The 24,761-nt window shown below is 39.3% G+C and overlaps 1 protein-coding gene across 8 annotated transcripts in view; it reads left to right on the top strand.

Annotated features, from left to right (window-relative positions):
* Positions 1-5,937: 5,937 nt before the first annotated feature.
* The window catches only part of HERC1 (HECT and RLD domain containing E3 ubiquitin protein ligase family member 1), a 102,109-nt gene continuing 83,285 nt past the window's right edge, over positions 5,938-24,761 (top strand). For 6 of the 8 annotated variants that reach the window (XM_086756857.1, XM_086756863.1, XM_086756859.1 and 3 more), the window contains exon 1: positions 5,939-6,072. The gene's annotated coding sequence lies outside the window, so the exon portion shown is untranslated. Of the gene's footprint in view, positions 6,073-24,761 lie in introns of all 8 variants that reach the window. The other 2 variants (XM_086756864.1, XM_086756858.1) reach the window with 2 other exon arrangements.

Here is a 24,761-nt window from a genome sequence, read left to right on the forward strand (position 1 = left end):
CAAAATGTTCTAATAACAGCTCCCCCCGTATACCTCAGATCCACAGGAAAAGAGCTAGTGTTGTGATGAGTAACGTATAGAAGACATAGGTGAATGGTATTTTTAGCCTAGCAATCAGTTTTTCCAGACACTTCATAGATTGGTGTAGACTGGCTTTAGTCATGTTTCTTAGTGTTTGCAACTGCTTCTTCCACACCTGATCTGTGACTGACAAAAGCTCCTTTCCTCATCTTTTAATTGGTAAACTTGCCTCTCTAAAATATTTTTCTTTTTCTTTTGCCTCATTTAAGTTGTAAACTCATTTGCCAAGAGAAGTGTCTTGCCTTTGAATGAGCCTTCACAGAGAAACGATTGTTTGAAGACCTTTCTTTATTGGGATGTGTGTACAATCCAAGACTCTTCTCATGTATTTCTGAACATTAAGAGCAGCATTTATTTGGGCAAATCTGGGTCCTGGTCTAGTTAAGTAACTGCACAGGCAGATCATTGTGATTTTGTCACAGAGAGTGACAAAGCTTTACTCACACAGCCCTAATTACAAGATGGGGGCACAAGTAGCAATTTGGTGTCTTGTATCCAATCAAGGAGCTTATGTTCAGTGTCTTTTGTTGCTGGTTTGGGCTCTGTCTTTTTTTACCACTGACCATGTATTAACTGGTGGCACAGAAACATCCAGTGTCCATTATTCTAATTGTTGTCCCATTTCTGTATAAAATGATTTCTGAGTCACATCCAAAACCATATAGACTCCTTTCATTGCCATGACAACAGCAAGGCATGCCAATGTTGGCAATGTCTCCTGGGAAAAAAAAAAGTCTGTAAAAGCAAAACATGGTTAATTGAGACATTTCATATATAAATCTGATTTTCTGTAATGATTCAAAATTATCCTGCATTGTGGAGAAGTAGTTAAGAACAAGCCCTGGATAAATAGCGTAGTGTAATACAGAATGTTTGGTCCTGTCCTAGGCACCACATTGCAAAAAAAGATCTTACAAAAATAGTGAGAGTGGAATTGGTCACAGCCCAGGTATAATGTCTGAATCGGAAGAGGACAGAGTTAAATGTGGTTCCTGAAGTAAAGGATAATTACTAACAATTTTAGAAAAAGAAAGACTTGATGTTAAAGTGCACGTTTTCTTCCATTATCATTGCCTAAGATTAAAAGTACATTTGATGGGATTACGTAACAATACATTTAAAACTAATAAATCATAGAATGGTTTCAGTTGGAAGGGACCGTTAAAGCCCATCCAGTCCAACCCCCCTGCAAGGAGCAGGGACATCTCCAACCAGATCAGGTTGCTCAGAGCCATCATGGGGCATCCACTACCTGTCTGGGCAATATTTGACAGTGTTCCACCACCCTCAGCGTAAAAAAATTTCTTATATCCAGTCTGAATCTACATTCTTTTAGTATAAAGCCATTACCCCTTGTCCTGTCATTACATGCCCTTGTCAAAAGTCCCTCTTCCAGTTTTCCTGCAGGCCCCCTTTAGGTACTGGAAGGCCGCTATAAGGTCTCTCCAGAACCTTTTCTTCTCCAGGCTGAACAGCCCCAACTCTCTCAGCCTGTCCTCATAGGAGAGCTGCTCCAGCCCTCTGATCATCTTTGTGGCCTTCTCTGGACCCTCTCCAACTGGTCCATGTCCTTCTGATGTTGGGGGCTCCAGAGCTGGACGCAGTACTGCAGGTGGGGTCTCACCAGAAGAGAGCAGAGGGGCAGAGTCCCCTCCCTTTACCTACTGGCCATTCTGGTTTTTGATGCTTTTGATTGAGTTGCCCCAATCCAGGTGCAGGACCTGACCTGCAGAACCTAAATAATGCAGCAACTCATTTAAAATCATAGAAAATAATTGACATAAAACAGGTTTTGTAGAGCTGAATGCTAGAAGAAATCTGCCTTAGTCCACGTGAAGCTGGGAAGCAGGAAAGGCAGGGGAGTGGGACTTGAGAGATCTGCAGCCATCAGGGGGTATTATTTCAGTTTTAAAAAAAAAGATGGGAGCACAGAGCTAATGGAGGTACTATGTACAGCCTCCTTTCCCTTGAAACTTGGGTAAGCGTACAGGCTTTCTCCTGGCCTCCCTCTATGCTTGAACCTAAGATGGAGACTCTATTGGAAATAGAAATTGAGTGCGAGTATCCTGCAGTCAGGGCATTACCTGCTGAACTCTAGAAATTTGTAAGTTTTGAAGACTTCTTATGCTTGCTGTTGAAGGAGAGGGGGAGGATGAATGATGTTGCCCACCAAGATGTGATTCAGGTTTTTCTGGCCTGTGTTTGGGGTTCTCTCATAAAACTCTCAACTTTTTTTTTTTTTTTTTTTTTCCCCCTTGTTAATACATAGCTGCAGATGGCTGGAGGGCTGATCTTTACTCTGACGTGTCCTCAGGGTGCCCAAAAGAGTTTCAGGAGCCTCTGCAATTTCCAAAGGATAGAACTGTATGTTTTAATTTAATGATAGTTTGGCTTTCAAATGAGGTGGCTGATTTCTAGTGACAGCCATAGGCGATGTCAGAGCAAATGTAGATCGTGTTCCCCTTATTTATATTCTTATTTTTAGACCTACTGGTACTGCTGTAGACTGGGATCCTGTTGGCTTCATTTGGGTTCTCAGGAATTTTGAAAATACTTGCCTGCTTAGTACAAGGAGATGGAATAGGCCTCCTCATCCTGCATTGCTTGCCATCCTAGGTTTTCTTTGAGTCGAGGAGATCTCGAGTGCCAGCTGGCTGTAAGTGCAGACAGTAGCTCAGGCAGTGTAGCCCCCAGGGAACGGGGGGTCCAGCTCTAAAAGAGCCCTCCTGGACTCTCAGAGAAATTGGGGAAGTCGTTTGACTTTCTAGATGTAGTTTGAGACTTATCAAAGATTGTTTTTAATATAAAATATTAACAATTGCTACCTAATAAACAAGCTTCACGTGAGAAATCAAAAAGATAAATTGCAGTGGTCCTTTGGGGGATGATGTCAGCTCTTTATGGGCTGAAAACCTTATGAAGGTTGGGTATGCTGAACTGGATATTCCTTTTTTTTTTTTTTTTTTTTTTTTGTGTTGCTTCTCTTACCCCCATCTTTAGTTGGCAGCATGCTAATTCGCAGCTGTAATAATCAGAAATTACATGGCAAAGATTTTCAAGGTGTCTTAGAGAATTAGCCACTTGGATTACAACAGTCTATATTATAGTTGTCATGTATGTTTAAAAAGATATATATTAAAAATGACAGGAAGATTTTTAATTTAGAACACTACTATTAATTTGCTTCCTTGATTCTTCTCATGTTCTTGGCACCTCGGGTCCCAGTCTGGAGATTGAATGCGTAATGTCTCCACTGTAACTTAGATTCTGAAATCAATGAGCCTCTGTGGGAACAGGCAGCTACATCTGCATATAGCCGAACTGCAAGATGAGAGTCCTAGACTCTGAGTTTTGCAAGGTGATTTGATGGGCTGTGTCAAGACTTGACAAACAAAACAAGAAAACCTTGCATCTTTATGAATGCAATATCTAAGTGTACATAACTTTAAAAACATAGAACATTTGCAAACCCAGGGAAGTCCTTGAGAATTGTACAACACTTGGTTGCTGGTGGAGCCCGCAAGCCATAAAAACCTGCAGTTAATGATAAGGTTTTTCTTCATGCTGCGGTTAACATAAGTATGTGGGTGTGGGCCATGCTGAAGAGTACTGCTTAGTGTATCTGTTTATTCTGCTTTCTGTTCTGTGGAATGGCAGATCTGTTGGACATTTCTGAATTTAATGTATTTTAATCTGTTGCATTTTTTAAGTTTATTTTTTACATAGCATGCTTTAGTTGGCATATTTTAAATACTTAAAGAATGCTTTAAAATGTTTTTGTAGCTTACCCTATTTTTGGTGATGTTTGGTCTGTTTTTTAGGTTGGGTGGGTCAAAGACTACTTTCAAAGCAAGGCATTTGGGTTTTATTCTGCTGCAAAGAATTGTGAATCCATGAATAGTCTTTTAGGAGGACAGAATAAAGAAGTATGAATAGCTGGGATCTGTCTCCAAAAGTGCCAGTGTCATTTGATCTAATTTTGGTTGGAAGTTGTGTCATGAAGTGCAACAGCCTATCCAAGGAGCTGAGCTCTACCCTTGGTAAATCCTCTAACCACTTTATACCTCAGAATAAACTATCATGGATATGTGCTTTGTGCTGAGAGGGGGCCTTATACTGAGGAGAGACAGAGTAAAGATGGGCTGTAGAGCAAGGATGTAAGGGTGGTCCATTGGTACCATGTGTCTGAGGACAGCTATCACCAGATGCCTAGGGAAGCAAAGGCAAGAGCAAGGGCATCGTAATGCATCCCCCAAATATTCTATGGCTTTAGTGATTTGCGAGTCAGGGCATTTTTCAATCAGAGATGTCTTTGGTAATCCTTCTTGTTTTTCTCCAGTCCCTTTTTGATCCCTGGTAAACTTTTGCTACATAGTGTCCTGCAGCAAGGTGTTCTACAGCATAATTATGTGTGTATGAAAGAAAAAAAATCTCTTGCTTGTTCTGAATTTGACATCTACTAGTTGCACTTGTTAGCCTCTAGCTCTTCTACTGGAAGAGATGGAAAACAATTGTTCCCTGTTCAGCTATTTCATGTCACCAATTTTTGTAAACCTTAGTTATATTCCTGCCTTAGGCTTCCTTACACAGAAGTTTTTCTCCTGCTTCTTGTCAGTTTTCCCATTTATTTAATGAAAGTCATTAACAATGTATACTCATTCAGTCATTACATCCCTACCATTAACCATTCGATGTGGGTTTAACTGAAATTTCTTATTTTGTTCCTTGCCAGTGTGGCCTCACTGATCTTACTTAGCATGTCATTGTTGCTGCCACCATCTTGGCCTGTAATTCAGTCTTGATAGTATACTTTTCCTAGAGTTTTTCCAGACTTTCAATCCCCAGTGACACTTTTACTTGTGGTTTTTTTTTTTTTTTGTTATCCTTTTCATTTTAAGCCAAAGCTTTATTTTTGCCTATACTTCTACTCGTCCACCAGTGTGACCTGTTTTGCCTTTTCTGCACGCTATCGCTGCATACAGCATGCATTTCTCTGCTTTTCACTTTACAATGCATCGGTCCGATCAGCATCCTCATCTAAATTACACACTGCATTCCTCTGACCTGTTTTTTAGATTGCTTTTATGCAAAACCAGTTGTCTGCTATTCCTCACATTTTAAGAAAACAAACATCCGTTTCGGTCATGTTTTCACTCCCCAGGCGCCAGCAGCCTGCTTCCATTTTGTGTGAGGAAAAGCCCCGCTTGCTGCACGTGCTGCCCCTGCTCCCGCCCTGCCCTATGCCAGGGGTTTGGGCCCCTCTTCCCTTCCGCACAGCGGTGGTTCGGTTCCCGGGTTCTCCATGGCTCCTGCCACAGTCAGTCCCTCACGGCCGCGGCGGGAGCCTCCTCGCCTGGCCAAGCTCCCGCAGGCTCGGCGCCCGCGGTGCAGCCCTGCTGCTGCACGCACACCTGCACCGCGGGGACTCCGCGCAGCAGCTGCCCTGCCTCTCGCTCCGGCGGGGCTGCCGCAGGCCTCCCCGGGGTGCGGTGGGTGCGTTCGCGGCCCCCCAGTCCCTCTGTTCCGGGCTCGCGTTGCAAATTGTGCAGCCAGGGAGCGGGGCCGCCGCCCCCCGCCAGGGAAGCCTTCCCCCTCGGGCGGGGGCCCGGGCCGCGCCCCTTCCCCCGCGGAGCTGGGCTGTCCGGCGGGCCGGGCCCGAGCGCGCCGCCGCAGCCCGTGGCGGTGCAGCGCCCGCGCGCGCAGAGCGGGCGGCCGCGCGCCCACCTCTTTTTCCCGCGGCGCGGCCAGCGGCCGCTCGCGGCCCCTGCGCGCGGAGGCGGGGGAGAGCGGCGGGCGCCTCGCGAGAGCCGCGCGGCAGCCCCGCGAGATCTCGCCGCCTCCCTCCTTCCCCCCCCGCCCGCGTCATGTTTTCTCTTTGACAAGCCGCCGCCGCTGCCGCAGGAAAGGACGCGGCTGCCGGCGGGGACTCGCCGCTCGCCCCAGCCTCGCGGAAGACCCGGACTAAGGTCCGCCGCCTCCCCCCGCCGCCTGGTGAGCGCTGGGCTGCGGCGGAGGCGGGGGCTGAGGAGCGCGGCCCCCGCTGGGGACGGGGGTGGGAGGCCTGGGCGAGCCGGGCGGGGGAGGGGGGGTTCTGCTCGGGGCCGCTCCCCACCTACACGAACGGCCGCCTCGCGGGGCGCGGCCGCGGGGTGGGGGGGGCAGCTGCGGCCCCGCTGCGCCCCAGCACGGCCCCCGGCCTTGTCACGCGGGGGCGGCTGCACCCCTGGGCCGCCGAGGGGTTGTTGGGGGGGCGCAGGGAGGCGAGGCCGCAGCTCTCAGCCACGGGCGTCTGGGAAAGGGGGAAGGTACAGGCGGGGATGGGGAAAAGGCGGCGGGGGGGGGCAGGTGGGGCCGGTCAGATGTCGGTGCCCTGTTGCTGAGGGTGAGTGGACGACGGGCGTCCAGGAGCCCTTCCTTTGTAGGGAGGGGTGGAGGGGGCTTTTTGTGCCTCTTCAAAGCAGTATGAACCATACAAAGTCCGCGTTGTACCTCGGCCGAGATGCTCGGAACCTGTGCTCTTCCCCTTGAGCCTCATGAGTGCGGTTGTAGCGTGGCCGGGCTTTCTTCCCCTGAGTGTTAGGTGCATCTCTGGCCGTGTGCATCCTGCGTGGATCTGGCTGGTGTCACAAAATTCGCTCTGAAATTTTTCACGTTGGCCTTTATCAACTGTGTGTGACTGTGACTGTAAGGTGTTCCCTGTATCTCCAGACCTGTCATCTGAATTGCATTGTCTCCCCATGGCTTATTTGCTGGCTCTTACTTGTAGTACTGAAAAATTGTATGTATGCTTTTACTTAGAGATTATTTATTTTATATTCTAATAAAGTTAGTTTATTTTAGAAGTTACTGTGCACAAGCTGCTTATCATGGCTTTTAGAGACGGAACCCTATTGTTATGTTCTCTCCTTTTCACAGTGTACCTAGGAGAGGTTTATGTGCAGTTGATGAAACATCTTCATCTTCTGTTGTTTTTGATCTGTTCTCCATGTCCCATATTTAAGCTGCTTGTTGCTTCAGGGACTGTTTAATTGACTGTAGCTGGGACTATGTGCTCTATATGCATATGTACACGTTACATACATATATGTACCTACACGTACACACACATACATATTGTGTCATGAGTTTGATCAGATGCATAGTTGAGCAAACTGTTCTGTGCTGCTACTTGTGTAATAAAAACTCGAAGCTATAGATTTACACATACTGAATTTAATGCTCTGTGTTAGAGGCCCTATATAAACCCTTCTCCGGGTTGCATAGGGATGTGGGACTGTGGAGGACTTGGATCTCAGAATTGAGTCTCGCATAACTGTGGAAAAATGTAATAGACATTTAATCTGGAAAGGTAGATTATATACCTGGTCAGCCTGCTGCTGCTTCCTAATATTCTAAGCAGAATCTATCAATTTTGTATGAAAGATTAAAAGCTGTACAATGTTCACGTGCTACAGGACAGGAGAAGGGCATTGCCAGTCTCCTGTATCCTTGCACTTACAAGCAATTTGTTAGGTGCCTTTATGTACAGTAGTTGTCTCTCAGAATGAAACACCTTAGGGCTCCTTGTCTCCAAGTATAAACAAACTTGTATATGTTTGAGGCTTTCTTCTCTGCTCTTGTATTTCTGTCTAAAGGAATCACGTATGTTTTGGTCATTGTCTTAACGTTAAGGATAGCTATGTTTATGTATATGAGTTGAAGGGAGAGTGGGAGTGTTGAGGTTTTTTTTCTGCAATCTGTGTAAAGGAGGTATTGATATCTAATTGTTAATTGAGAATAATAGGGATCTAAAGTCTTAGACTTATTTTTGCTGAAGGACTGCTTGGCATAGTAAGAATGTAACACTATTTTTTTAAATTCATTTGATCCTTGAACTGAGAGATCGTTTACCAGTGAAAGATTTTTCTTCTGTTATTTCAGAACTGAATTAAATGGATATTAGTTGATTAGGAAAGGAATTAAGTGGCCTGACTAAAAATCTTACTTGTTTATTTTGTCTTTAATTTGTCATTTTCAGATACCCATAATCTTCCTTTTTTTTAAGAAAACAGTGGAGGGTTATTCTGTATGTTTTAAAGTATCACTGATGACTGGAATGGGACTATTTTATGGGTGGGAAAAACCACATGTGAAATTAATCTTTGTATTTTGTAATAAAATCAAAACTATATATGTTTAAATACTTTTGTTTAAGACTTACTTTTAGTATTCCAATCTTTCTGTTTTTAATGTAATTATTCTTGTAATTAGCAGGGTGTAGAGAAGCACTTTTATCCCCATTTTAGAAATAAGTAGTGGAGACAAAAATCCTATGTATTTCAGGAAGACTTGGTGGAGCAGGCATTTTAGTTCTGGTCATAGGTTGTTATGAAGTAATTATCCCTTCAGTACAGCAGTCTTCGTTTAGATACTGTACAGATACTCAATTTTTCTCTGTTTATATAACTTGAAAGATTTTTATCTTGCACTGATATTTTTTAGTTAAATGTAGGGTGCATTTATCTATGGCTGATTTGACTTCTTGGTGTCAAAGTCGTCTTAGTGAATGGTGAATACTGTGTTAGTTTTGTTTCTTTCTCACGACTGGTTCTCAGAAGTACTCAACCTCTGAAATTGCTGGCAGGTTTTCTTTTTTTCTGTCTCCCTGTAGTGGTTGACAGTCATGTGTAACATTCAAATCTAGTAGGTGTTTTCTCTTTAAAAGCATCTAAAGTAGCCCTCAGAAAGTGAAGCTCTATGTTCCTATTGCTGCTGAAATAACTGTCGGTGTGCTGCAGCTGCTGACTGTGCATCATAGTAACGTCATAGTAACCCTTGTAATTTCTGAGGGGAAAAAAAATAAATCTGCCTGGAACCCAGTGGCTATGGAATTTCCCAATCAACAACAAGTGTAATTGTGGCCAGGTATATTCTCTGGCCTTGACTGCCTGTTGTGATTGACCTGATGTCATCAAGCTAGTTGGGAATGTGTTCAGGTGGCTCAAGAAATCATATTCTCTGCTGGAAGCTGGAATTAATTTACTCTTCAAAGGACAGTTTGAGTCCTCCTTACTAGTAATGATTTTTTTTTTGCTGTCAGCACTGCATAATACAGCAATTTCATCCTCAAACCTTTCCTTACAAATACACGAATCTATACAACAAAAGTTTCTTTTTCAGTTAGTTATACTGGGAGTACTCTGAGTCAAGAAATGCAAGAAATGGAAATGTTAACAGAAAGTGAATACTTTGCTTATTTTGCCTTTAAGTTGCAGTCTAGCTCTTGAGTGCCTGTGTTTTTCTACTCTCTGGAATAAGAAATTGCATATTAAAGCAAAAATTGATTCAATTGTGTTTTGAAGTAGAATTACCTACACCTTATTCACTGTATTCCAGAGAGAGAAGTGGTTAAAAAGCTGGCTAAAAGGGCCATCAGATAATTAGGTTGTAAGTCACCTCTTGAGGTCATGCAGTCATAAAATCATAGAATGGTTTGGGTTGGAAGGGACCTTAAAGATCATCTTGTTCCAACCCCCCTGCCCTGGACAGGGACACCTTCCGCCAGACCAGGTCACTCAAAGCCCCGTCCAACCTGGCCTTGAGCACTTCCAGGGATGGGGCATCCACAGCTTCTCTGGGCAGCCTGTTCCAGTGCCTCACTGCCCTCATTATAAAATATTTCTTCTCAATATCCAATCTAAACCTGCCTTTTTTTCGATGTAAAGCCATTGCCTCTTGTCCTGTCCCTACAGGCCCTGACGAAAAGTCTTTGTCCATTTTTCTTATATGCTCCCTTTATATATATATATATATATGTATATTTATATATATAGAAAAGCTGCAGTCCAGCTCTCTGCTTACATCAGAGCTAGCTTGAAAGATAAATGACATCACTGCTCTGGCTGAATTTTGAATTTCTGTGCATATGTTGATTTTGCAGTCTCCTATCCATTGCTGACTTTCTCAATTTAAAATAATGTTTACTAGTAAATGCATCTTAATAATTTTTCTAGTTTTTACAAGAAAATGTCTGTTCCTGTGTCTTACGGTGGTTGGAAATATTGTGACTGTGTGGTTAGTAGGTAGTACAAGTTAGTATAATTACTCTCTCTGGGGGAGTGATAGTGGTAAAACCTCACCAGGGTTTTCTGCCCTTTCTCAATGCAAGATAAGACATCCATCTTTCCTCAAATTGTTGCAATGTTTCTGATGCATGGGGATGTCTGCTTCTGGGCTCCTATTTTTACTAACTACTTTTGATAATTATGTATGTGGACTGTCTTTTATCTTCTCAGTTTTTGTTTCAATATACTTTTATACATCTGAAGAAGTAATGGACTAAATTGAATTTTGTAAGTTTCTCTGCTGAATAGTAACAATAAACTTATATTTCTCGTCTGCTTGGGTAGGTTTTGTACAGCACCCAAGAGTATAAAGGTTTACGTTCACAAACCATGATTAGGTTTTTCTTTATAAACACTTCACTTCACACTGGAAGGGAGGGATGCCATCCAGAGGCACCTTGACAGGCTGGAGAGGTGGGCCCGTGCCAACGTCATGAAGTTTAACCAGGCCAAGTGCAAGGTCCTGCACCTGGGTCATGGCAATCCCAGGCACAAATCCAGGCTGGACGGAGAATGGATTGAGAGCAGCCCTGAGGAGAAGGACTTGGGAGTGCTGGTGGACGAGAAGCTTAACATGAGTGGGCAATGCGCCCTTGCGGCCCAGAAGGCCAACCGCATCCTGGGCTGCATCAAGAGGAGCGTGGCCAGCGGGTCGAGGGAGGTGATTCTCCCCCTCTACTCTGCCCTGGTGAGACCCCACCTGGAGTACTGCGTCCAGGTCTGGAGCCCCCAACACAAGAAGGACATGGACCAGTTGGAGAAGGTCCAGAGGAGGGCCACAAAGATGATAAAAGGGCTGGAGCACCTCTCTTATGAGGACAGGGTTGTATTGGTTTCAGTAGTAGACTTGATAATGAATAAATAATCCTAAAGGGACCTAAAATCATGTAGGAAGACCAACTTTGGAAGAGTATCAGGAGGATCTCAGCGTGGCTTCCCTGGCAAATATTAGCTAAGTGGAATTTAATATTTGAAAAGAAAAGTTGGTAGTTGGCTGCAGAATTAATCTGAATGAGGATATCAGTACTTTGATTTCCAAATGTAAAGCAGAAGGCAAATACAAGGAGGAGAGAGTGAACACTGTGGCCAGTGGAGCCATGTTCATATAAATCAATTAATGTTAGTGTGTATTTCATTGTGACATTTTTCTTATGAGTGAAGAACAGTCTGCTGCAGCTGCTGTTGTTGCTTACTCTTTCTGGTTTAGTTTCTTTTTCTCTCTATCTTGCTGTTCCAGATTTGTAGGAGACCATGACTTATTTTTTCTGCATTGCTTTCCTGTCCATCTCCTATTATCTAGTACTTTTGCCTTTTTTTTTTTTTTGGCTTCTGATGTCTCTTTTTGTCTCTGTACTTTCAATTCTCTCTTAATTTGAGTAATTTCTCTGCAGTGTCAGTGTTTCCTAATTTATTGTTCTCTCGTTTTCTTTCCCATGACTGTTTTGTACAGATTCCCATTCACCTCCCATCTGTCATGACACTGCGTATAGACTAAATGTATTGGCCAAAAAGAACATTTGAGGAGCATTACCTTGCACAGTGATCTACAGTGTTTTTTGGCATGAGTGAAATCTTGAACAAATAACTCCTTTAGGCAACTCTTTTACCATTGGTTTTAACTGACATAGTTTGTCTTTGCCATCAGTTGTCGGTTTTACGTTGTTGGCCTATGACAAGACAAGATTTTAATTAATTTTGTATGTTCCTGGTTTCATAGATATGCAACCTTTTATTTACGAGAACAGGCAAGCAAATCAAACAGTTTGCTTCTATTTCAGTTGTACTTTGAGATTGTAGAACTTTAATATGGATTGCAAAAATTGCTGCATGCTAGGAGTTGATAGCATGTGAAGCATGATTCTTACTGGGGCTTTGTGCCTCCTTTGTAAGAAGTATGAAAGAGTGGCATGGTAAAAAGTTCAGGTAATATGTCATTTTATGGAATGTTAGGAACTGTTAGGACTGGAACTCAGCAAAACCAGAGAACAGTCCTCCTGTTGCACAGATTCAAGGTACGACAGTGTCTTGAATTCCACATTCAGTTCTGGAGTCATAGAAATGAACACACAGATATTTATACTGATGCTGCAGCTAGGTCATTATATCAATATAGATGATCATATAGCAATAAAGGAGCTAGGAAAGAGGCAAAGGAGCATGGTATGGGTGATTAGAGGTATGCAATGCTTTTGTGGAAAGATAGCGTCTTTGGTTTCAGTTGATACTGCAGAGGAGAAATAAAATCACATTTTTTTGTGTATCGCAGTTGTATTAGGTATTGGACAAAATATTGAGATAATAATTTAGCAGATTTAGATACAGAATAAAGACTTTAGTTTACTGTTTAGAATGTTACATTTATTTAAATTAACAAAATAATTTATAAGGGTTTGAAGTGCTTATGCTACAAAACGAAAATATTGCAACCTGATGTAGTTGAAGGGGGGCTGGTCTAGACGGCCTTTAAAGGTCCTTTCCAACCCGAACCATTCTATGATTCTAACTTGGAAGAGATTCCACTCGTATAATGGAAATGTAGTATTATCATCACAGTGGGGCAGTAGATGGAAACATATTGCATCAGATTCAGTCATATTTAAAATAAATTAACTATTCCAGACCTGTGATCAGCTATGTATACAGAACTTCTGCTTTCTTAAGAACTTCTCTGAAGTAACATCCCAGAAAAAGAAGTTTTTGAATAGTTAATCTCCCTTGCAGTGAATGAATTGAATTATATTCTTAATAAACTAGAAGAATTACATGAATATTGTGATTGTGAAATCTTTCCTGTGTTTTCTATAAGCCACAAAAAGCCTGATTTTTCTGGGCACATGCACAGAAATTATTTTTCGCTGTTGCAAACAAAGATTTAACTACTCTTAGCAATACTAGGAGCTGTAGTGTGCCCTGGCTGCCATCTGTTTAAATATTAAATTTTCTAAACCCTTTCAGAAACCACTCAGGTGACATCATGCTTAAAGTACCTGTAGCACAGTTTACTCCAGGACCGCTCATGTTGAAAATAGTAAATTAAACTGCTGTGAACTTGAGAAAGTTCATTGTCAGTGAACACTCACTGAAGAACTCTGTCCTTTAGAAAGACAGTAATCTGCTTGGGGTTTTTTGCTTATTTGTTAAAGTTTTTATCTTCTTGCACTCAGCTTAGAAAATATCTTTGCCTATCCATTGGGGAAGGGTGGTATAACATTACAGTGAGGCAGTAAATAGAATTCAGGCTTGTGAGTTTCACAACCAGTTCTTTGCATGTTCTCTAGTTATGGTGTTTCCTGCCTTTTATTTTACTGCACAGGCTTACGGCTTCTTGTGTTACAAGCTTTTGTAATTAGGTTCCCATAAAATAAAGTTAAATTTAGTCAGTATCTTACAAAGGTTGCTGAAATTGCTAATTGCAGAGAGAGAGTGAGTGAGGGAGTGTTTGTGAGGTTTATTTTTCCTCTGAGAAAACTTATTATTTTTAGGACATGTAATGTTTGCAGCTTTATAGGTTGAGTTTTTCAAAAGCTTTGCAGAAAATAAAGCTTTTGGCTGCTTTTGTAGCAGTTCTCAGAGTCTGAGCACTTAGCTTCTGTCAGAATAATTGTTTTTGTGCTTAATTTCTGCTGTAGTCAGACTAAGTTAAAGAAAAATGTGGTAGTATGTAGCTTAGTTGAATTCTGACCTTGTTAATATCTTCAGTGTGTCTGCTAGAGTCACTGATTTAAGAAAATGTATTTTCTTCATACTGGTTGAAGATGATGTATCTCGTTTTATGCATATTGAGTCTCAGATTGTGGTTCATCAAGTGGTGCTATCTTCGTGTTTCCAGAATTCAGAAACTTCTAAATCATGCTTAAATGTTTTTTTTTCATTACTTTTCTAATATATATTTTCGCTTTTCTGCAAATTAATCCTGTTTTTGCCACAGGATGTTATAACTTAACCTTTTATAACTACTAAAGTGATTTTCCAGCTCTTCCCATATATCTTCTAGCTTTTAGGGTAGACCATTCAAGCTGGTTTTAATTGGTTTATACCTAATACATTATTTATACAGGGAGTGAACAATCCTACATTTAATTCTGTTGACACTGTAGGGAGAAATAAAATTAGCTGAAGTAAAATTTAGATAGAATGTTAAATTTCCTTCTTCTGATATTCTAAGAGGTGCTCAAATCTTTCTGTAATTACAAGTGATAATATCTATGGCTTTTCTCTCTAGAAACATTGTACTAACTTACTGTTGAGTCATACTATTGCTTCCTACAACACGTAATTCTCTGCTCTTATTTTTCTGGCTGACATGCCATGCTTTTTCTGAGAAGAATATGACAGCATTTTCCAAATCTTCAAGAGACTTTTGTGTTTTGTATACATTTTTAATTGCAGGAGTTTGTGATGATGACCTGATAGTAGAATCTTCCTCAGTTGTATAAGTCATTATGAGATATTTGTGTTAAAGAGATGGACCTTCTACAAGACAGTGTTTCCAGCATTTTTGATTGTCATAAAGAAATGTTTGCAAAATATCTCTAAAATCGGGTTTTTATTTTGCAAGAATTAAAAAAAAAAAGTAAATGGAAGATTTATGCTCTGCCTTTTGTTTGAGTGCCATACTGCAAAAATGCAGTCAGGTATGCTTACTAAGAGACGTTCTATTACTATTTAATAGAAAAGTAGCAGAGGAATAGACTTTCATGAGCCATAGAAAACTTGGAAACTTGTATTTGTTGAAGAACAATTTTTGTAAGTTTGAAAATCTCTATAGACAGTGAGAAGTGGTGCCTGAAGACTTGGTTAAAATGTTACCCTTGTTTAGTGTGTCCGTTTGACTCCACTTTATGTAAGATCAGTTTTGCTTTTTATCCATGTATTATGGTATTTACTTGTTTGGACCTTGTACACAGGGAGGAAAGCACAAAATTGTAATGTAACAATTAAGCAGGAAGATTGAGGTATATACAAGCAGTGGGAAATCACTGTACTTGAAGATTTAGCTACAGTTCTGAGTTGATTGTTCAATTTTTTCCTTTTAGCAGCCTGAGCAGCAATTATATTTTCTTCCTTCTTATCTGTGGGCTTTTATTATTATTGAAATTCTTGATGGAGTACCAAAGATAACCCACATTTTGCAATGAAGTAGAACCACTATGTTGGAGATCACGATGTGCTTTTTTTTTTTTAAAAAAAAAAAAAAAAAAAGCCCTAAAATAAACTCCTCCCTTCCACACATTTAAGTGGTTTCTGTTGATAAGCTGAATACATATTGTAAGGACTGAAAAAACAAAATGCATTTTATGGGTAAACTGTACTGTTACACTCTCTACTTTTAAAAACAGTAAGATAGTATTCCTGTTTTCCACTCTTTAATGATCGTTTGTACAACCTTCTTTTAAACAAAACAAAAAACCCTCTACTTTTTCTTGCGTTGACTCTCATCTCTTTTTGCAGGAATTTAGAATTATCACTTTGGAGTTACTTAGAGCTGTTCCTTATCTTCCTGCTCTTTCCTACAGTGTGTGCTGTAACCACTTTATATAGCTTCTGTCCCATCTCCACCTTTCTTTAATTTATCACAGCAGTCTTTCTCTTAGATCTATACACAGCACCTTCTCAGTAATCTTTTTTTTTTTTTTTTTAAATAAAAGTCTAAACCCTAGAAGGGAGCTTCCTGTTTACTTTCATTAGCTGACCTTATTGTTGGCTACATGGAGGTGATTCTTGGGTGACAAATTAAAATATCTCCATGATTTCCAAGCTGACATGGAAAGGGGAGACTATGGAAGTGTCTTCTGGGACATTGTGTATAATTTCTGTCCAGGGCCAGTCTTTCCTGCTAAGCTCAGAAAAAGGACCTTTTTAACCTTATAAACTTTGACCTTCAACCCCATGCTGAAATCCTTTTAAAATTATTATTATTATTCCTCCTCTCTTGGAATATTAGGAATACTTGCTGCACTTTTCAAATTCTGAAGTCCTTTGATGGTGTTGAGAAGGTCTCTTGCTAACCTGTTTTGTAATGTTTTTTTTTTTTTTTTCCCCTCTAGTGAGTTGTTCTTTTGCCTGCATTTGAAGTTGATCAAAGCTGTCTCACTTACCTCAAAGTAAGAAGACCTAAAAACTTCTTGGTTTCTGGAAGCTGTAGTAAAAATCTGGGGAAAAAAAATTCTTAGAGATTTGGCAGTCTTCACATCTGACCAACCCAAGTGAATTTATGAGAACTCTTTAGTGTTTGCTTTGTTGCCCTTAGAAAAATCTGCATTTTCCATAGATAGTTTAGGAGTTAGTGGTTAAGTTACTTTCCAGACTCATTTTACCTTTTGTATGGCACATTATATAAACAGAAAAATACTTTTTACATAATTTTCCCTATAATTTCACTTTGATGTCAACTGTGACGTTCTGTAAGAATTACTGCACTTTTTAAAATAAATGTTACACAGAAGTTACTTGTGCTTCAGACACATATGCATGAAATATGGAAATATTTATAGTATATACTATAAATACTGAAATATATATTTGTATATATGTTAAAAAATACTGAAATATTTATAGCGGAATTCCTGTTTTGTTATATCTCCTACTCGGTTTTACATCCAGATATTGCTCATGCATCCACACAGTCAGTAACCTGGTATTGTGTATATAGAATAAACAATCTGAGATTAATTGCAAGATCAAGTTCCTCTTTCTGTTTCTGAGTGTTTAAATTGCTATGGTGACAGAGAGAAGAAAGGAACAGTATTTGTAGTTTATCACTTCATAGTTTATTTCTGTTTCATGGAAATAACTTGTAAATTTAGTTATATGCATCTCCACTCTCGTATTTTATTCTTATTTAAGATACAGAGATAGTTCTTAGTTCCTTACGAAAAAAGTAGTTTTCTTCAGTAAAAGCATTTATTTACTATTTAGACTATTTCTTTAGTGATATAAACTTAATCTTAATTGAAAGCCCATTTGTTCAGTAGTCTGTTGTACTTAATGATTACTTGCAACAGGCCTTTCACATTTGAATGGATGTGATTTATTAGTTATTTTAGACAAGCTTACATCTCAACAGTAAATGTTTTAAGTGATCTATATGAAGTCACTGGTGGTTTCGGATTGAATTAATTCCTGTTTAAGAAAACCAAAGTCTTTAATAACACAGAATATTTTAAATTCTTTAAAAATATTTGACAGGCTACTAAAGACTGCATTCTCTCCCTGAAATATGACAACATTCATCTTTTTCTCTATATTTTAACTCAAAAGGGAAGATATTAAATGTAGTAATTATTATTAGCATTTACTCTGTCTTGCTTACACACTTGCAGGCTCTTAGTTTTGTGCTTGTTTTTTTTTCCTAGATGCAGCAAACACTGTCTAAACCAAAACCCCTTTAAAATCATTGTGTAAATAAAGAGATGAACAGAAATATATGGAAAAAAAAAGGAAATTAAATTTGTTGTAAACTTTCATTCTCTCTGAGTTCTTGGCCGTGTGGAAGTGGATGCCAACCTTTAATTATTACAATTTCATAATGCTTAGAATTACTTGTAAGTTGATTTATTTGAGTTTGAAATCCAGCCTATTATCTTTTTTTTTGCTTAGTAATTATTGCAAGATGTGAAGCCTTCATCCTGAGCTTAGAATTTGAGTGATAATAGCATGAGGTAATTCATGTATTTGATGTTAGTTAGTTTGTTTACATAATGAGGAAAACTGTGGCGAGACCAGAAGAGGTAGCTGTTCTGTACGTTTTTACATTGATTATGCAGTGAGATGTAGCTTTGGAAGTTATAGGTTCATCTTTGGGTGTATTTTTAAGTGGTGAAGTGATAAAAAAGAAAAAAAAATTGTCTATGCTGCAAGTGAGTTCCATGTTTCTTATAATTTCAAGAGAGAGCTCTCTCAAGCCTATTTTCTTCTGTTACTTGACTGTTCTACTCTCCTCTTAGCTCAGGCAGCAGCCTCGCCCCCCGTATATGTTTCCCTTGTTTGGTGGGCAGAATGCCTTTTCCATCATCTTCTGTGTGACAGCATTTCTGTTTGGAACTGTCGGTAATACCGGTAGGTTTCTGAATCTTCTTCCTCGCACTTGTTAATGAAAACCACTTTCTTGGCAGGCATTAAGTTGGATAATATTCCTTATAATGTTTCTAAGGAATGCAGTTGACCTTTGACCTTGCCCTGGGTTTTGCTGAAGGTAGTCTCATGCTTGTGTCTTGACTTTACTTTCTTTCATGCTTCTTGTTTACTTGTGGTGTAACAAAGTTTCATCAGCTACACTTAGTTAGTGTTTCAATTTACTTAAATGTGTCCTTGAATTCTTTTTTTTTTTTTTTTTTTTTTTTTTTCCCCTCACAGAGTCAGCTCTTAGGTATTTCCCAGACTGGTTTCTAACTTCATGACAAAGAACTCAGAATTCTGAGTTTGCAACCAAGCTCTGAAGGCAGTCTTGGTTATATTCAGATTTATTCTACTGCAGCTTAAGTTGCTGCCACTGCTATTTTGAAAAAAAATTCTAGATCTAGGATACATAGAACTTGGTTTTTAGGGTGTGATACTTTCATTTTTTCCTAACCGTTCCCTAGAGTAAGCTTTTGATATAGATGTTAAGTTTGGTAAGAGCGTCTTGTAATCCTTGTTCAGCTATGAGTTTAAGTGCATTTTAGTTGACTTACTGATCAGCAACAGTAAAATATATGTTGGCATTTACTCCCCCAAAATGGCTATTTGCCCAAAAGGAACTGTGGCTCTAAAAGATAAGACAAATGAGTTGTGTTGCAAATTCCCACTATTTACTTTATTTATTTATTTATTTATTTATTTATTTATTTAATTTATTTATTTTTGTCAGAGGAGGATGAGAAAACAAGGAATAAGAGAAGGAAAGCTGGGCTTTTGTGGTTCATGTTTTGTTAATGTAAATAGATTTTTCTCCGGCTGCTGCTGGACAGATACGTTTTAATTTGAAGTAAAATATCAAAACTTTCTCTAATAATTCCAATTTAAAAACTTAGTTATGTATCTGGAAATTATGCAATAGGTAATGTACAAGGCACCTTCTTTGTTAAATCCTAGCTTTTTTGAACCAGTGACAGCTGTTCACTGGGAAGATTTGGAGGTTTACCACATGTAAATTATTGGCTAGTAATTTGACAGTAGCATAAGCTATTTTCAGATTGCTGAAAGGAGTAATATCTCTAACTGGAGTTCCAAAATATGAAAATATAAACGCATAACAAAATGTTACAGGGCTGTTTTTAAGAAGGAACAGTTCTAATTTTGAAAAGATCTTTTGGGGTTTGGGTTTTTTTTTGGGGTTTTTTGGGTTTTTTTTTTTTGTTTGTTTAGGGTTTTTTTTGGTTTTTGTTTTTTTTTTTTTTTTAAATAAAAATCCCAGGAAGTTCTGGGAACTTTGTATTTGGAACTTTGAAATCAAGGTGTTTAAGTGCTCCAGTGTTGAAATGCTGTTATATAGCTCTTGCCGTACATTTAGACTGGTTTAGGTTTGTGCTGCTGCTGAAAGGAAACTACTTCCTTTCTCCACTTCTTGTCACATGTTTCTGCCTTCTCTCTTTGTGATTAATCTGGTGCTTGACTGTGTGATCAGCTTGTTTAGAAAGTTGGTGGGACTACACACTGGCCCACACTGCGGAATTGGTACCTTCCACATTGTCAGCTCACTTTGTAGAGTGGTTAGGAGTAGTAAAACGTCAGTGAGTATATTCACATGGACTTTCAAAGTCAAATGTAGTTTCTTTTTGCCTGCACGTGAAAAGAAATGAGATGTTCTTACCTGTGCTCTGAAGCAATTATAAAACTTATATTTGTGGTCCTTGGGCAATGAGCTGGAGGAAGTAAACCCTACCTGTAAACTGTGCTAGCCATTGTTACCTAGTTTCTGGTTAACTTCAGTGATATGTAGTTGCTACACTTTACTCCACACAGTGACAGAGATAATTTGCATTTGTATTCAGAGAGCGTCTTCAGGATTATATCAAATCAACTTGTTTCCATCAGTGCATCCAGCTAAAGACTGCTACGCATCACATCAAACCAAATGTTGTTTTAAAGATCATAGAATCACAGAATGGTTTGGGTTGGAAGGGACCTTTAAAGGCCATCTAATCCAACCCCTGTGCAAGGAGCAGGAATGTCTCCAACCAGATCAGGTTGCTCAGAGCCCCGTCCAACCTGGCCTGGAATGTTTCCAGGGATGGGGCATCCACCACTTCCTTCTCAGGGCTGCTGTCAATCTGTTCGCTGCCCAGCCTGGATTTGTGCTTGGGATTGCACTGGCCCACGTGCGGGAACTTGCACTTGGCCTGGTTGAACTTCATTTGGTTTACATGGGCCCACTTCTCCAGCCTGTCAAGGTCCCTCTGGATGGCATCCCTTTCCTCCAGTGTGTCAACCGCACCACACAGCTTGGTGTCATTGGCGAACTTGCTGAGGGTGCACTCGATCCCACCGTCCCTGTCACTGACAGAGATGTTAAACAGGGCCAGTCCCAATATCAACCCCAGAGGAATGCCACTTGTCACTGGTCTCCACTTGGACAACGAGCTGTTGACCACAACTCTTTGCGTGCAATCACCCAGCCAGTTCCTTATCCACTGAGTCATCTGTCCGTCAAATCCAAATCTCTCCAGTTTAGAGACAAGAATGTCTTGTGAGACAGTGTCAAATGCTTTGCACAAGTCCAGGTAGATGACATCAGTTCCTTGTCCCTTGTCCAGCAATGCTGTAACCCCATCATAGAAGGCCACTAAATTGGTCATGCAAGATAGACCAACGTATTTCTTTTGAAAGTTGCAGTAGGAGACTAGGTCACTACTAAGAGCTCAGATTCAGGCTTCAGACTATTTTTAGAGATCCATGCAAGAGAGAGAGGGAAAAAAATCTGTCCATTTGGAGGAAAAGGAACAGTATTTGCACCTTTGAGATATATGAGCAAGTTTTGAAATTTTTGAATGAAGAATAGCTGGTATAAGCATAACATAAAGCAAATGAAGGAGTCTTTATTCAGGGAATTCCTTATTGTGGCTAGATCCCTATGTATTGCCTCCTGAGAAGGCCCTAACTTTGTCACTGAAGACCAGAGATCAGAAGTTTGCATTGATTGGCCTTACAGTCGCAACTCAGATCAAACAGTGGTAAACAAACCCTTCCTGACAAATGAGAAAATGTTGCCTTTTCTTTGTGAACAAGGATGGATGTAAATAATACCTATCTGTGTCACTTGGAGGCTGAGCTGTTGGTGTGTTTTGTAGGGTGAGTAAACAGAAGGTGTGTCTAGCATGAAATGCAAAGAATGCTGGCTGCCCCTGAATGGTGGTTAACCGTTGTGGCTCCATTTTTTGTTTGATAGGCATATGTAAGGACAACTGAAGTTACTTAGGTGAGGCTCACTGGGGCTGAAGTAAGGCTTTTGTTAAAGGTGCTCATCTGTTTTATAGAACATTTGTCTGGAATAAAAGCAGGTGCTTAATAGTACAGAATGTGCTTTTTTGGCTGATATATTGGCAGAAGAGCTGTAGTATAGTTCTTGGATTTTTTTTTTTTTTTTTAAGTGTGAAATGTCAAGACAGAGAGGGAACAAAGTTGCATTTGATGTTCTCCATTGCACTACAAGCATTATAGCTGTAGTAAGCACATCCTCTCACTAGGTGTCAGAGAGATTCCCTCCACCCCCCAGAGATTTATTTCTAAATTAGATCAAATAAGGCTTAGACTACCAAAGAACACAAACCTCTCCTTCAGAATATTATATAACTTTTTGGTAAAATTGTAGTACATTAAAAATTGAAGAACAGAAACTGATCGTTCAAAACCTATGTAACCCATGGCTAATTATTATAAAACAGGAGTTAAACAAATCTATTTTGTACAACAGGAGGAAAAGCATTTGTGGGTTATTTTAAATAACGCTTATTTTAAAAAGAGCAGTTTCAAAGTATTCTTTTACTTTGAAAAAGCCTCCTTACATACTAAGCTATAAATTAGCTTGACAAAATTTACACTTGACATCACTAATTCTTTTGAACAAACTGGAGTTCTAAATGCTACCAGCATTAAAATTAATAACTCAAATGTGTCTTTGGGAACAGAGTGGTTTTTATTTATTCATTTTTAAAAATTTTCTCAGACAAACCCTAGACTCAACTCGTTGTGATCAGTCTGCATTCTTGTATGTGAGTTTTTTCAAACTTGGTATTTGTGTTTGGAATTAGAGGGTTTTGTCATGTAATCAATATTTTTACTTTTGCAGTACTTGAATGTTGTATAAATGATAACTAAGGATTGCATGTAGTTCTTGTGGTTTATATTTTTGCTGTTGAGTTCAAAAGCTGTCTACTGGAAATATTGTGTTTATGAAGTTAAAAATATTAAGTAAGCCAAACAAGAATAAAAACATTATTTTATTGGAATACAGAAATTGGAGTCAGTAAAAAAATGTCCTAAATCCTCTTGCAAAGCACTGGAAATCCAACTGGCTAATCCAGCTAATTAGCATTTTACAAAATTGTGTAAAAAATGCTTCCTTTACCTAACCTTCCCTAACCATTCTGGAAATGCTTCTTAATGCTACTCGGGGTTGTATGTTCTATCATGATAACTCATGATTCTTCTGTGATTAATTAGATTCTTCTACTTTTGAATCTCCAAATAGTAGATTTTTTCCTTATGGGAGAACTTTTTGTCCATAGTTGTATAAACTTGCATGTTTTACTATTAAATTTCAGGCTATTAGTCTCACTACTTCTCACTTACATATCATTCTTCCCATGTGACATTCTCCTGTCCAGTGACAGGTGCCTCTGCACTTTGTGTTGTCATTGTTTTACCAACTCATTAATCAAAATATTATGCTGTTGGTTTCATGATAGCGAAGATCTCTTAAGACTTAACTAAAAACTAACTTGTTCTTTTTCCCTTGTTTTACTTCTGAATTTTGTCTTCCTAGCATACAGTTCTTCTGTCAACTTACATCACCTTAATTTTTGGAAATTGTTTATTACAGCATAATTTGCCTAAATAATACTGTGTGCTTTTGAATATACAAAATGCCTTTCTGATAATTTGTTTATTTATTTTTTTAAACTTACACTTTCTTTGTGAGCAGCATGGTTAAGAGGTTTGCGCTGTCTGGGTGTTGGGGTACTACAAGGCATGTGCACATTTGCCATACTGTCAGTGCCATACCTATGGTGTGTTGTCCCGAAAGAAGGACTGCATAGAGAAAATAATCTTCCAACATTATATGCTCCCTTCTGAAAATGATCAAAGGGGACTTGTTGCCATGTTCAGTTTGAAAGTTGATGCACTCGGATTAAATTTCAAAGAGATTTAATATTCTGTAATTTAAGTGTAACTTTTCCATCTGTTTGTTTATTTTAGATTTTGAATACGGATCCTGTAACTGAGGTTTTAGGCCACCTGTGTAGAACTCACTCTGCTGTGTTGTTCCAGGGAATAAGAAGGGAAAAAGGCATCTTTCCATTTGGCTAAATATGTTGACTTGAGTTCAGGCAGTGCAGAAGTCAGAAGAAAAGATGTATTCCAGGGGCTAGTGCTAGCCAAAAAAAGCTTAGTGATGTGATGAGGAGTCCCATGTTAGCCATAGGATTCCCAGGAATTTTGTAGCAATTTCATCATAATGTTTAATTGAATTTGAATCCACATAAGAGTGTCATGACTTATAGTGTGTTGGGGTTTTTTTCCTAAAATTGTCAGCAAAAAAAGATCTCTCAAATCAGTTGATGTCTTGGATTTCAAAGAATGTTGTAAGCTGTCAAGTTGGTTTGACAATCAATTTGAACTTTCCTGGTAAACCAGTGTTGTTGTGTTACTAAGTTTTCTCTTTACCTGCATATTATTAGTGATCCCTTCCTTAAAAATCTGTCCTAAAAACTTTGGATACTTTTAAAGTCATACAATATATAGTACATTAATATAACATAATACATAATTTTTGATACTGTAAATTCATGTGGAATAGTTGTAATGTGTATTCTGCTCTGAAGAGCCAATTCACTTAATGAATAGGACCTGCATAATGTTCCAGTCTAGCACTCAAGCCATCTGCCCTGGTTTCTGTTTAACATTCTGACATGGATTTTAAGGAAATCTCTAGCTTGCCTTAGAAAGGAGAAAGAGTGATTTGTGACAAAGAACTTAAAAACGTCTTTGTCAGGTTGAGCCCTTAGTTATGGCCTGAATTAGTAGTGTCATTTATTATAAAATGAAGGTTTACCCTGGTACTCCATTCACTTATACACAGTTGTGAATTATCTTGTGCGTGTTTTGAAGGCTTTCTCCTCAGTTTTGCTGTCAGTAAAGGTAATATTTTTTCTAGAGAATATTCAAAGTGTGTTTTCATTGAAACATAGCAGAATTAAATCTGCTCTGTTAATTTTTGGGCATATGGATTTAGAAAATGCAGACTTGTACTAAAATTCTTTCATCATGTTAAGGAAGTTGCATATGCACTTGTACTTATTTGTTTGAAATGAAGATAGAGATTAATCTGCAAAATGTCTTTTTTTAATATACTACTTCTAAACTATTTTGTTAGTGTTT

The sequence above is a fragment of the Chlamydotis macqueenii genome, chromosome 12 (assembly GCF_036417535.1).
Source record: "Chlamydotis macqueenii isolate bChlMac1 chromosome 12, bChlMac1.mat, whole genome shotgun sequence".
NCBI lineage: Eukaryota > Metazoa > Chordata > Aves > Otidiformes > Otididae > Chlamydotis > Chlamydotis macqueenii.